Source organism: Schistocerca serialis, chromosome 9 (genome assembly GCF_023864345.2).
Source record: "Schistocerca serialis cubense isolate TAMUIC-IGC-003099 chromosome 9, iqSchSeri2.2, whole genome shotgun sequence".
In the NCBI taxonomy this organism is placed as follows: Eukaryota; Metazoa; Arthropoda; class Insecta; order Orthoptera; family Acrididae; genus Schistocerca; species Schistocerca serialis.
The window spans coordinates 280,512,622-280,525,603 of NC_064646.1; the positions used below are offsets into that span (position 1 = coordinate 280,512,622).

Below are 12,982 nucleotides of genomic sequence, written 5' to 3' on the forward strand. Positions count from 1 at the left end.
GCTTCATTCCTGGACTGCATAGAAAAATCATACTCCATTAGAGCAAATGATCCCTCCTGAAAAGTGTGTGGCATTGCAATTCATACCATCTGGAACAAATTCAGCCAGTGGAGGTTTGTTTTTTACATACCGGTAAAACATATTATCGCACTATCTGCAGCTGCACCTTAACGGATAGCCAGTTTCACGTTAAGATCCACGACAGACTCGTATTCGGTTGTATACCACTACATTCCCTCTGTTCTCATCACCCTGTTACACTAATATGATTCTACATGCATTTTTTAAGAGTCGATATCTATCTAAACTTCCTGCACGGTTCACAGCTCCCAATTAGAAGGCGAACTTGAGTACCTTTGTGATCACTGTGGAGCGCCATTTTTCATTCGGCATTCAAGGTGCAAGTTAAAGATTCGTTTTGAACATTTGTTGAATGTCGACTACGTCCATTTTGTGAAGCGTAATACATATATCCCATAGAAGATTGATCTCCGCACCGCTTGGACCCTCATTTTCAGTCGTCCTGCTGATGCACATGGTGAGTCATTAGCAGTTAATATTTTTACCGTCATATTTGTCAACACAAGTCTTTCAAATGACCTCACACTCAAGGGATTCTTTGTGGGAACTTACTTTTACTTCCTTGCAGGGCTTGGTGAATTTTCGTGGTCAAATCATTGATCAGGAAGGATGTTCCGATCATAAAATCACGTATTGTGCAGGTCCTGAGGGCGGTGCAAGCTGTTTCAGGCGAATTTATTTTACATAATTTGTGACATTGCACACATAAACAGTTTGCAAGCATTAACCAAGAAGGGAACAATGAGAGTGGACACGGAAAACGTTGTAAGCATCTTTTTTTCCAAAAGCCGCGTTTATTGCTATAGTGTTCTCGGTATTCTGTTGCACGTTCCTAGAGTAGCACCAAATGTCAAATCATGCATAAGAGTTTCAAACATTCACTACTAGAAGGTTTACGGCCTTTGAACCAAGCAGTGCGCTCCTCTGGTGTTCCAAATGCTATGGGTCAGCACAAGGCTGTTGAATCAGCTGAAATTATGAACCCATTCCATATAATTCCAACTGACCTCTTAGACTTTAGAAGCGTTGCTGAAACATTGTTGTCAATGCAGGCCTATAAGATTTCCAAATACAGTATGATTAAAGCGAATCACACCCATCCTAGTATCAAAACTTCGTACTCCGAAACAGAGAGAAAGGAAGAATATCAGTGTATTCAGAAGAGGAAAGACCAAGGCAGATGTATGCCATGCTGTACTCCGTCTGAAAGACAGTAATGTTTATCAGTTACACAACAGAAAGACCTATTGACGATGTTTCTATTTCTTCCTCAACAGTACAGGGAGATTTACAGTAAACATTGCAACATCAAATCCCAAGAACTGAGTTGTGTAAGAAACAGAAGTCAATACCCACATATTGCTTTCATGAATTTAATTTTGTTATTCTGTTGTATAATATGTAAAAGAAATGGGAAATGGTTTCTGTTGTCTACAGGTGTGTAAGTTAAAGTATTTCTGCCTTTTTTCTGTACTTGTTTTGTCACAAATAAAAGGTAAAACTTCTTGAAGCAGTAAGTTTCGTGTTGGAACTTAGAACCAGTCAGTGGCCCCCAAGAGCGTTGTTAATAAATAATTTATTTTCTAATTTGTATCATTATTTTTTGCAGTGATGAGGTGGGCAGCATAGTTCTGTGCTATCAGAATACCTTCTCATTATTTTGCACATAAATAAATTATGGACCAAACGAGGTACATAGTCTTTTGTTTCTCCTGGAAAATCTAAATGTGGCACACAGAACATTCTCCAGTTCCACTCTTTGAAATGTGATGCTATTGACGAATGTTGGAGGTTGCATGGGAAGATGAGCTGAATCATGTCAAGGGTCTGAACCGAATGGTTGATACAGGGACTTACGATACAACTTGCCTAAAAGGAGGGACTAGTTTGTGAAGAAAGGTGTACGATAGGGTTGCGGGGTTAAAATAGTAGAGGGAGGCCAAGACTAGACTACAGTAAGGTGGTCAAGTGTGTGTAGGTTGCAGTAGTCATTCAGAGTTGAAGAGGCTTGCACAGGCTAGACTAGCGTTGAGAGCTACATCAAACCAGTCTTTTGGTTGATGACATGAACAACAACGATGTCTGGGCCTTGCTATCGCACCTAATCGTTGTGTTCTGCGTACGCTTCGTTTCCTTTTATTAATTAGAAGTAGTATGTGATTATTTTAAATATGATAAGCGTGTAGAAATTTAATATACTGACACATTTGTGTGCTTGGATGGCTTTCTATGTCAGTCTGTTGTCAAGTTGCGTAAGTACATGCTGCGTTACTGAATTCTACGTTGCTTTAATTTATGTGGCGATTGATAGATATAATACTGTTTTTTCACATATGGATCACACTAAACTACACAACATCACAAGTAAAGTTAAGCACTTAGAAAGTCAAAGTAAACCTTGTACACGTGCACTGCCCCCCACAAATATGTCAATGATAAACGTTACAATTCTCTCTGACAACCACCAAAAGGATTAGGTTAGTTCGTGTTTGGTGTTGTTAGCAGACATGAGGGGTATGTAAGGGGCGTGAACAGTGTGAGACGTCGAATGGCTTTTGTGAAGGACATAAACATGACGCGTACTCGTATGAGATAGATTATCAGCACCTTCCAAGAGTTTGAAAGGGATCTCACTGGGAGTCTCCGCTTGGCCAGCAGGTCGAAGCGTGCAATATCAGGTATTTTGGACCATTTGGACGTGACAGTAGCCTGATGCTGGACAGCATGGGAACGTGAGGGCAAACCTACTCGCCGTCAAGGTTGCAGTCGACATGGCTGGTCACCACAGGGAACTTATCCACGGAAACTGCCTGTCCCAATGAAGGGAATCAGACTCAGCGAAGTCTTCTATGTCTAATGCAAAAGGTAATGTTTCATTGACAATAAAATATTTATTACAACATTCCAGGATGTTTTAAGCCTTTTCTTCAGGTCGGCAGCTATCTTCTCCTAACTTTGCCATTTCTGAACTTATCAGCTGCTGGGAAGCTAAGTGGGCAGATAGATAATGATAATAATTGAGTTGATAACCACCATAGTTAATACCGAAGGAATGGGTAGACAGGAATTTAAATTTGTGTGTACATCGTAAGATCGACAAATGCAGTGTCCGAGCACAATCTTAATGATTTCGGCCGTATTATTCCGATTGCCATAAAGACTAGACAGCTCGTTGTAGACTACGAAGACTACGACTCAAGTCGACAAGAAGATCGTGTCCGCAATCTGACTCTGACTAACTAGTAGTGAATCGTGCCGTCTCATTGTCATATGACAGACATAAATGACATGTTTCTTTTGACTTCTCTTCGTCAAATCAACACGCAATAACAGCTGAGAGAAAGAAAATCTAGTACTAAATATTTTAAAATGAACCTTTCACATTTCATCACAGCGTTCGTTGAAAGGAAAATTACTGTTGCCGATAATAGAGCAACAACCGCGAAACAAAAGACTAGATTCAGGTCTCGAATCAGCAAATATTTTTTTATTTGGAGACGAGTTTAAATCCGTCAGAGTATTGTACCACAAATGAAATTGTTAATCAATAAATTCGAACACTTATTGTGAAGTTATTGGCCTTTCTAAATTGGAGAGATAAGAAAACAAACATATAAATTAGGGAAAAGAGTGCGTAGAAGACATAATTCATTATGACCGTGATGGAAATGAAATACAGGTGGACGCCACACATAAGCAGGTGACGGAAGGATATACAAACAAAAGGAATTGTTGCTGGACTCTGAGAGATAAGACTAAGACGGCCTGTTGATAGATGACTTTATAAATCATGCACAAAGAACGTAAATCCATATAGCTAAAGGCAAGGGAAATGCAACGGAGATTTTTATCCAGCTGTGGATGACAAGTGGCTGAAGGTGACACAGGCTTCGCCGACGGTGATGATGATGATGATAAGACTACATGCCGTGTCCGACATCCATCCTTTTCGTTACGTCCATTTCACACTCATCGACCACAACACAAACACTCAGTACGATCTTTCAGTCGCTACACATCACTGTTTCATTTTTATTAAATGGCAAAATACCTGAACTTTGATCTCGATCAGAACTGCAATATAGTTTACACGGGTTGTACTACACTCACTGACTGTGACTTTGAATTTGACACCGACCTCACTAACTAAACGTTGGTTTCTTGTTCCTAACGTTCCTCTTTCGTGATGGGAATGTTGGAACTTATTATACAAGAAGAAACTCGAGAATTTAATATTTTGCCCGGACGAGGTAGTACTAGCTTGCGCTTGTATAAACAATTATTTGGAATCGCGTCAATAAAAACAGCTGCATAGTCGCTGAAAGCTGATCACCACACAGTGCGTCTCGCAGTTAAAACGACAAGAGCAGAAAGATACTAATGGGCTAATTATTATTTTGTTGGACTAAGAAAATTTTTTGTCCGCAACCTCTGTGACATTAACGAAACTGGTTGGATGTAAAAGTGCTACAAGGGAAGTGATTAAATTTGTCGATTATTGTTTCAGAAGACTGTTATCAAGGTTTCTTCTTAGGCCAAAGTAGTATTCTATATAACTACACAAATGGAGGGTCAATACTTTAAAACGAGACACAAATAATTTTGTTTTGGAAGCTCGTGTACTGCTATTAAGAAAAAGTATTTGTTGTAGATTAAATAAATTTAGATTTTTTCCGTGTTATGCACATTTACAATACTGTGATTGATGTGGCTAGAAACATTCCTGCAGCCAGGTACTACATGTGTTGGCCTATAATTACTGATACGTTTTGGGATAAAAAAGTTCTTGTGGCTTATGTCAGTTCTCTTTATATCACATTGTTGACCTTGGAGTAGGTGTTCCATTTTCTGTCTGCCATGTCGCTTGAGACCGTTTTCCATTGTCAATAATGACGAGTATTATTATGATGTAGCTCTCTTTTCCTTATTTTACTGTGTTCATTAAGCATCTGCTGCGCTAAATTTATTTTTGTAACTGTAGTATGACGTGCGTAATTCGTCAAACCTGCAAAACACGATGACGTCAATGTCTAGTACAGTACCCTTATATTTTCTCTCCTCGCTATCTTACTCCTTAGATGCTCACAATCACACCAAAAGTAGCAGTTATGTGGCACCCACATAAGTCGTGACGCAGGTATCGCAAGACCTTTACAGTGGAAAACTACCATCATCATTATTCACTAAAGATGATGTTTCATTCATCTTTCCAACCTTCTCTGCTTTCTCGCCACATTTACTAGTCAGTCATATTTGCTGCAATTCCACTAATTATATTTTGCCGAATCGATGTTCTAGACACCCTTATTGAATTTCTTCCCAGAATATTTCCTTCGAAAATGTTTTTATATTCTTTGTACTTATTACATGTCCAGTTAACTATGTTTTTCATTCCAACATTGATGTCCGTTTTCCGCTTACTTCTTTTTACACTTCCTCAAGGGGTTTTTCAGTTCAGTATGTTTTCATGTCCCATTGCGGTTTCTTCTGTTATTTTATTTGCTTTTCTCTAGTGTTTATCATAGCTTGCAACATTGTAAATGAATGTTAATAAATTGTTTTTTAATTCCTGTTGTCATTCTTCTGCTACTATTTTTCTATTACTGAATTGTCATAAATTGAACTAAAAATAACCACTGAATAAATTTTACTGAAGGAATAGAACCAGTCATTGCTGTTCTTCAATTGTTAAATTGCCACTAATCAAAGAACAAAGGAACATCACTAAATAAATTTTGATGATTAAATAGAATCAGTATTTTATGGAGGAGGTGTTGTACAGCATTTTATGGATATTAAGAACAGCATTGTGCAGTGCGGTATATTTTATTATAGACGGTAGGGCTCATCTAGAATCAAACATAAACGGGTCCAAAAACCATCTCGGCTATGCATTTGCGTAATTGGCATAACAGTTGTCAGATGTACATTTTTCCATTATGACATTGACAGCCAAAGACAATGATGGAGTAAAATACGTCTGATAACTGTTATGCAAGTTACGCTAATACAAAGGTCAGATGTTTCTTGGACGCGAAATCGTTCCTCTCTAATAAAGTATATCGTTACAGCTGTGTACTGAATAACGCACTTGTTAACGCAGGATGCATATTATTCATCCAAAGTACAATATGTCTTCCGTGCAGACGTCTAGACACGAGGAGATCTGATTTGTATGCATTGTTACCTACAGGCGGGGGTCCCATAAAGAATGTCAGACACTCTATTCATACAGATTTTCTATTTCAACTTTTCAACTTTCATATCGATATTTTGGCTCTCCAAACAACAGCTGTATAGCGTGGTGTTTTTATAGGCTACATGCTAACGTTTCTCCTCGTTCCATTGACAGAAGATGTAGAAAGGATGATTATCTATAGGCCTGTGTCTGAGTACTAGCTGTTGTTAAACTAATTAAATTCTCACAGTGTCTAGAAAAAGTCGCATTCCAGCGTTGATGTTGCAATATCCCACAAACCCAACGAGCCTTTAATCATTTTTCCTGTCTTCCGTTGTATATATTAGAAGCCCTTGGCCACTGAAACTTCGTATGGATCAAAAGTGATCGAACGGTTCTCCGGCACTGATAATGTAACAGTTTTATACGTAACCTCTCTTTTACAGAAACTGCAGAGATACAGTCTACTATCTTTGAATTCAAGCATTTCAGTTTCTCTGCTTCCAACGAAACCAACTCCTATACTCTCTGACTAATATACTTATGTGAGCTACTAATTACAGTTGTGACATTAATGTTGTTCACAGACTTAGACCTACAACATTTTCTGATTTTGAAAAGTTCTCAGATTTTACATCCATCTTCACCAGTAGCAAGGCACCAACCTTTACATCTGGCTAGTGCCTTTATAACATCTGACTAGAAAGTCCATCATATTCTTCCTTTCGAGTAGCGATGTATATCCGTTTGATATTTGAAGTGCCCAAAGTAACAATTAAACATTTCCCATAAGCGTTACAATAATTAATAATAGTAATTCTATTAAAACTGTCTGGGTAAACCCGAGTTTTTTGAATTTTTGATGAGTCTCCATCCCATCGAACTTCCTGAGATATTGCAGATCGTAGAGCACTTGCGTATCAAAGGTCGGTAAACATCTATACATCAGTCGCGAAGAAATATATTTTATTATTCATTTAACGGTCTAGTCAGGAGATAAGGTAGTTGTGGAGTTACGCAATTGCTTCAGTGCATGCAGCATTAACCTTATACTTCCCCGTTCTCGTTGCCAAGCATTTGAACTTTGGAACAGAGGTGCAAATTGACCCCGACGTCCATTCCACAGTGCACAACTGTGTATGGCCGAACAGCCTTCGTAATCTCAAAATACAATGTAACAACTGGTTTTCCATCTCAAACACAATGGTTTCTGGGATAAAGTAGCTTTGCTTTCGCTTAGGAATGCGCTACCGTAGCACAATGCTTACAGTGACAACTAGCGCGAGAGTTGTAAGTTGTAAGTCCCATCTTGATGAAAAGAACGCACTGGATTAAATGTTATCGGTATGGTGCAACCATCAGCTTGGATGTGGGTTTTACGTTTTCTACCAGTACACCAGTTTAAGAAAACGATGAACTGCTTCTCTATCATCTAGACGTCAATTCTATTTAAAAACAGTGGAAACCAAAAAATCAAACATAGCATTTGTTATCGGTGCTTTGCATGAGCTTTTGACGATGAACTAAGACTGTGATAAATGTTTCATTTCCGGGAAGCAATAAATCAATGAGTTCTTCCGTTGCATTGCTCATCCAAGAATCATTCCGACAGAATCTCTTCTTGTCTCAAGTGATCAATTTCTTTTACATTAGGGCTGCGACATCTGCGTATGCTGTATTTCTCGTTTGAAATTCTTTGCATGGGTTCCAATTTACGAATAACTTAATGGTCAAAGATTATGTAATTCGTTTCGTTCACTCATCATGCCATTAGTTCCATGTATTCTTAGATGAGCGTACATCTGTAATGTTAATTACATTGTGCAACAGAATAATATGGTAAAATTTACGTTATGACTCACTTCCCACACATTTCAAAGTTTTCACTATGCACGTGAAGAAATTTGTATTCAATGTTCATGCGATGTGTGAATATTTGTAGTTCTCCCTAAATGTTCATTTTGTGGCGTTAAAAATGAGAACGTTGAAATGTGTGAAACGTTTCACTAAATGTTTTGATTGTGATACTATTGCAGTAGTAACAATATCAGACGTAGGGGGATTAATGATCACCAAGGAGTATGTGGACGTGATAGCGTACTTCACGGATGCAACCAACAGATAGTATCGCTTTTAGAGAGAAGTTTATATTAAAAAAAAATACAGCCTACGTTTGCTGTGGATAATAATATATTATGTTTAACTTGTTGTTTCAACGTATGAAGATTGGACAAGGTCCGGTATGTAGGTCTACGAGCGCTGACATCGTTGGCTTGTGTAAAGCTGTGAACGGTGTTCTGTGTGTTTTGTGTGTGTGTTGTTGTGTGTGTGTGTGTGTGTGTGACTGTGTGTGTGCGTGCGCGTGTGTGCATGCACGCGCTTACGTGCAGGTGTAACTGCGTGCTTTATTTCCTAGTTTATGAAAAGTTGCCCCTTGCTAAGCAGTAACTGCTCTTGTAAAGTATACCTGGCTAAATGGTCGCCAGTATTAAAGATTACAGGAGATACATCATCTGTAATTTCAAATCCACCTAAATGATGTGAAACGATGAACACCACACAAACAGATGTTGCAAGGTGAATGTGAAAGAAGATGTTCTCTACCTAAAGGTGAGAGGGAAAAATTTGAATTGTACAGCAGAAAAGTAATGAAGTCGAAAAAAGTAACTAATTGCGCTGTTCTTCATTTCCAGCGATCAGACGCAAAACAGACTTTAGACGAGTGCCAGTCAGTTGATGTATACAGTTCCCTCTTTCATGATTTAGATGACAAACTTATACACATGGTAACACAGAATACCACCATCAAAATTTCAGAGATTTTGGGGGGCTGTGTTCTGAGTATTTTGGTGTAAGGACACGTGAGGTGCTCTGCCTCATTACACAATGATAAAGTAATTACGATATATTCTGTTCGCTACTACAATTACTTTTTTTACGAGGAAGTATCTTCGCAATAGCAACTGGGCCTCCAGTATGTAATCGCTGGAGCGTACAACACTAAACAATAAGTATTGCCACAACTCTCATACAGATGCAAAATTACTGTGATGTGGTTGCCGTCACTACGAAAATAGCTCAGCATAGTGACGTTGTGTCGCCTTTCCATAGCATTCGTTGAACCCATACATAAGGTGCGTATCGGCAGAATTTCCATCAGTAAACCTATCCTTACTGCTGTTAACAACGTTAACGTACAGCTAACACTGCCAGAGGAACAAACCGGAGGCAGAACCGAGAAGTTTTGCATTCAAGTTTTAAACTGATGAATAAAGTCGGACTGTTGCTAGTAAATGGAACAAGTTTGTTTTCCAACAAGACTCACAGCCTCATACATCGACGTTACTCTATTGCGAGCCACAGAGAGTTTCTTTACCTGCTGTTCGGAAGAACAATGTAACTGTACTACGTATGTCGAATATATGCTGACCACAAACGAGTACACAGCCAAGAAGTTTTGTCACCTGTAAACGGATTTCTGGTAGGTAAGTTCTCTATCACACCTCTCGATGAGAGCCAGCGCCTCGCATTCTTCAGCAATGATTGTCGTCAGGTATCGATCACCGACATTCTCACTTCTGATACTATGCTGTTAAAATGGCAGAAAATAATAGTTGGATATGTCGCAGCGTGTAACCAACTGTGTTCACGTATGACGATACCGTAGATAAACTTCACAGAAATTAACAAATAACATCTGTTAAGGACATCTCTACATGATTATGCTACAATTCACAGCAAAGAGTTTGGCAGAGGCTTTATAAGACCACTTTGACACTATTTATCGACCGTTGCACTTTCGAATATCCGCTGGGAAAAATGAACGCTTAAATCTTTCCAGGTGACATCTTTTTTTTATTACGATGGACATTCCTCTCTATGTAGTCAGGAGTCAACAAAATAGTTCGATATTCGACGGAGAGAGTTGGTGACTGAAATTTCAGGAAAAGATCTCGCTACAACGGCTGTGTAACTCGGCAGTCACGGCTATTTTTGCTAAACCATTTGAATGGATGCATTCTAGACACAAACACAAGGCTGAGAATCACAGCCAGTAGGGAATTAATGAGAAGAAGGAGTACGTTTCGATTGTAAGCACCCAAGAATCGGGTCATATAGTAATCTACTGATGTCTTTGTATCAGCAACTAAACTGCTTGCACTAGTTTTGAGCCCTATTGCCTCTTAAATCTCTGTTCATTTTCTGATTTGTCCATATAGTTCTCTGAAGTAAAAGCTGTACGTGAGGATTCCTTTGAATGTACATTGTGCAGGTGTTTTACGGTTTCATAGAAGAAAAGGTGCTGGTCTCTAGGTGCGTTAAAAACAAGGCAGTCGGTCGAACCTTTATGGAGATTGTGTGACGCTGTCAGAGGAGTAGAAATCCGGACTGCTTCCGAGGGTGCCAGCAGCGTGCACACACCACTCGCTCTTAGCGCAACATTTCTGCACCGACGAAACCGCTCAGCCAGCACAGGTGGCCGCAACTCCACACGCAGTCCCACAGTGGCGGACCGTCCGCGCTGTCAAACTTCTAGAAATTCTCGTATCGATGCACGCCTCCTGGAGTTTTTTTTTTTTTTTTACCAAGATGTCCTCGGGCAGATGACGTCCTTTACGGGCAGTGTGGGCGACCAATGAGAGACGGGGAAGAAGCCGGGACTAGTGCGGCTGTACTCCAATAGGAGGACGCCACGTGGCAGCAGATGGGGCGTTCCTCACGGCGCTGTGCGTGGCCCTCTGCAAGTCGGGGCCGTAATTACAAGGCGGGCGGCCGCTGCCGGTACAGTCGCCGTCCAACTTGTCGCTCCTCCGCTCCGCTAGCCTACAGCCTACGACACGCAAGGCTAGCGGTCTCCATTTTCATTTTTGACGCACTATACTGGAGCACTAACGTCGGTGCCTTCAGCAATAGGTCAGAAACACAATACTAGAATGGAGAACGAGTTGCGAAAACCCTGAGAGCGAGTAGGTCCGAAAAAATGGATTTTATTGATTTTTTTTTTTTGCCTCCCCGTTCATCTACACTATATACACACTCCGCAGACCACAGCACGGTGCTTGGAGGGTACCTTGTACCACTGCGTGTCATACTCTTTCTTGTTCCACTCGCTAATGGAGTGAGCGAAAAAGGACTGTGTCTATGCACCCATACTAGTTCTCATTTCTCTTGTTTTCACTGTCCTTTCACTACACGTGTGTTGGTAGCAGTTGAAGAATTCTACAGTCTGTCGCAGATTACGGTTCTCTAATCTTTCGTAATAGTGTTTCACGGAATGTGAATTCACAAAGTATTTCCATAATATGCACGTGTTTACAAGTGGTGATAAGTCTAGCATCCGGCTCAGAATTGCTTTGATGTCTTCCATTAATTGGACCTGGTGGGGATCCCAAACACTTACTCAAAATGGGCACTCAAAAATGGGCCACCCAAGTGTTTTATACGCGGTCTCCTCCCTACAGACAAACCTTGAGTTTCCATAAAACCTGGTGTTGACCTTTGACTTACGCTACTACTGACTTTACGTGCTCGTTCCATTTCATATCTTTTGTAATGTTAAGTCTAGATATTTAATCGACATCAAGCAGCACGCCTCTAATACTGTAGTCGAACATTGCGAGATCGTTTTTCCTTCTCGTGTGCATTAACCTTCATTTTCCCACATTAGAGCAAACTGCCATTCGTCAAAGCAAATTGAAATCCCGTCCAATTCATACTGTATCCACTTACGGTCACTCAAAATCTGCACTTTTCCGTACACTTCAGTGTCACCATCAAAAAGTCGCGGATTGGTGATCACCCTGTCCGCTAGATGGTTTGTGTGTACGGGAAACAAGAGCGGTCAAGTCATACTTCCCTGGGGCACTGTCAGCTATACTGTTGTCTCCGATGAACATTCGACGAACGCACCCAGGTTTGACAAATTTAGAACCGGCGACATCCGAAGGACGTCCGCTCAAATATCTGCCGTAAATATTCCGTCCATAACGGCGTTTTGTCTAGGGCTACGACCGATTACGTACTAAACAATAAATCATCGATTCACTACTTCAGTCTGTTAAATACCTGCGCATAATAAATGAACAACTCTCACGACGTAAAAGGGTGTTAATTCACATAATGATAATGTCGTGATCAAGGAAACACGTCCTGATATTCAAAATTGAAGGGGCTGGATAAGTAAATTGATCAAATTTTTGTATATTATATTTGCTAAATGTTGCAGAGAATGTACCAAGTTAACCAGGATTAAAGATTGTGCTGATTTCCTGTGCTCCAAGTGAAGTCAAGACAGCGAAGGAAAAATGTGTGGAGAAGGGTAGCGAAATAAGTAAGCAACGACGGAGGGTGAAAGTCCCTCCAAAGGAACTAAGCTCAGAATTCAGCATCCCATCGACATCGAAGACAGTAAAGAAGGAGCAATACTTCGGACTGTACAAATACTGGCGATGTTATAATTTAAGACACCATTCCATCATCCATATTAATTCATTTGGGGAAACGATGGAAAACTTAAATTGTATTGGCCAGGCTCTATCTTGATGTCTTCATCATCGCTCCATCTCGCGCTATAGATAAACTGATATGGACAATAAGAAAATGATGACAAGTCGGCATTACGTAGAGCAATGATTTTCGTCATGTCCACTTTAAGCTGAGTATGACTTTCATGGACGTTGTTCCCTGACGTTTCAACATGCCTCATGTCGTCCTGTCTCTTCT

At 40.1% G+C, this 12,982-nt stretch overlaps 1 protein-coding gene across 1 annotated transcript in view; it reads right to left on the minus strand.

The window, feature by feature from the left end:
- The window catches only part of LOC126419542 (odorant receptor coreceptor), a 340,278-nt gene extending 329,503 nt beyond the window's left edge, over window positions 1–10,775 (minus strand). The window contains exon 1 of the mRNA XM_050086732.1: window positions 10,604–10,775. The gene's annotated coding sequence lies outside the window, so the exon portion shown is untranslated. The remainder of the gene's footprint in view (window positions 1–10,603) is intronic.
- Between the last annotated feature and the right edge of the window lie 2,207 nt (window positions 10,776–12,982).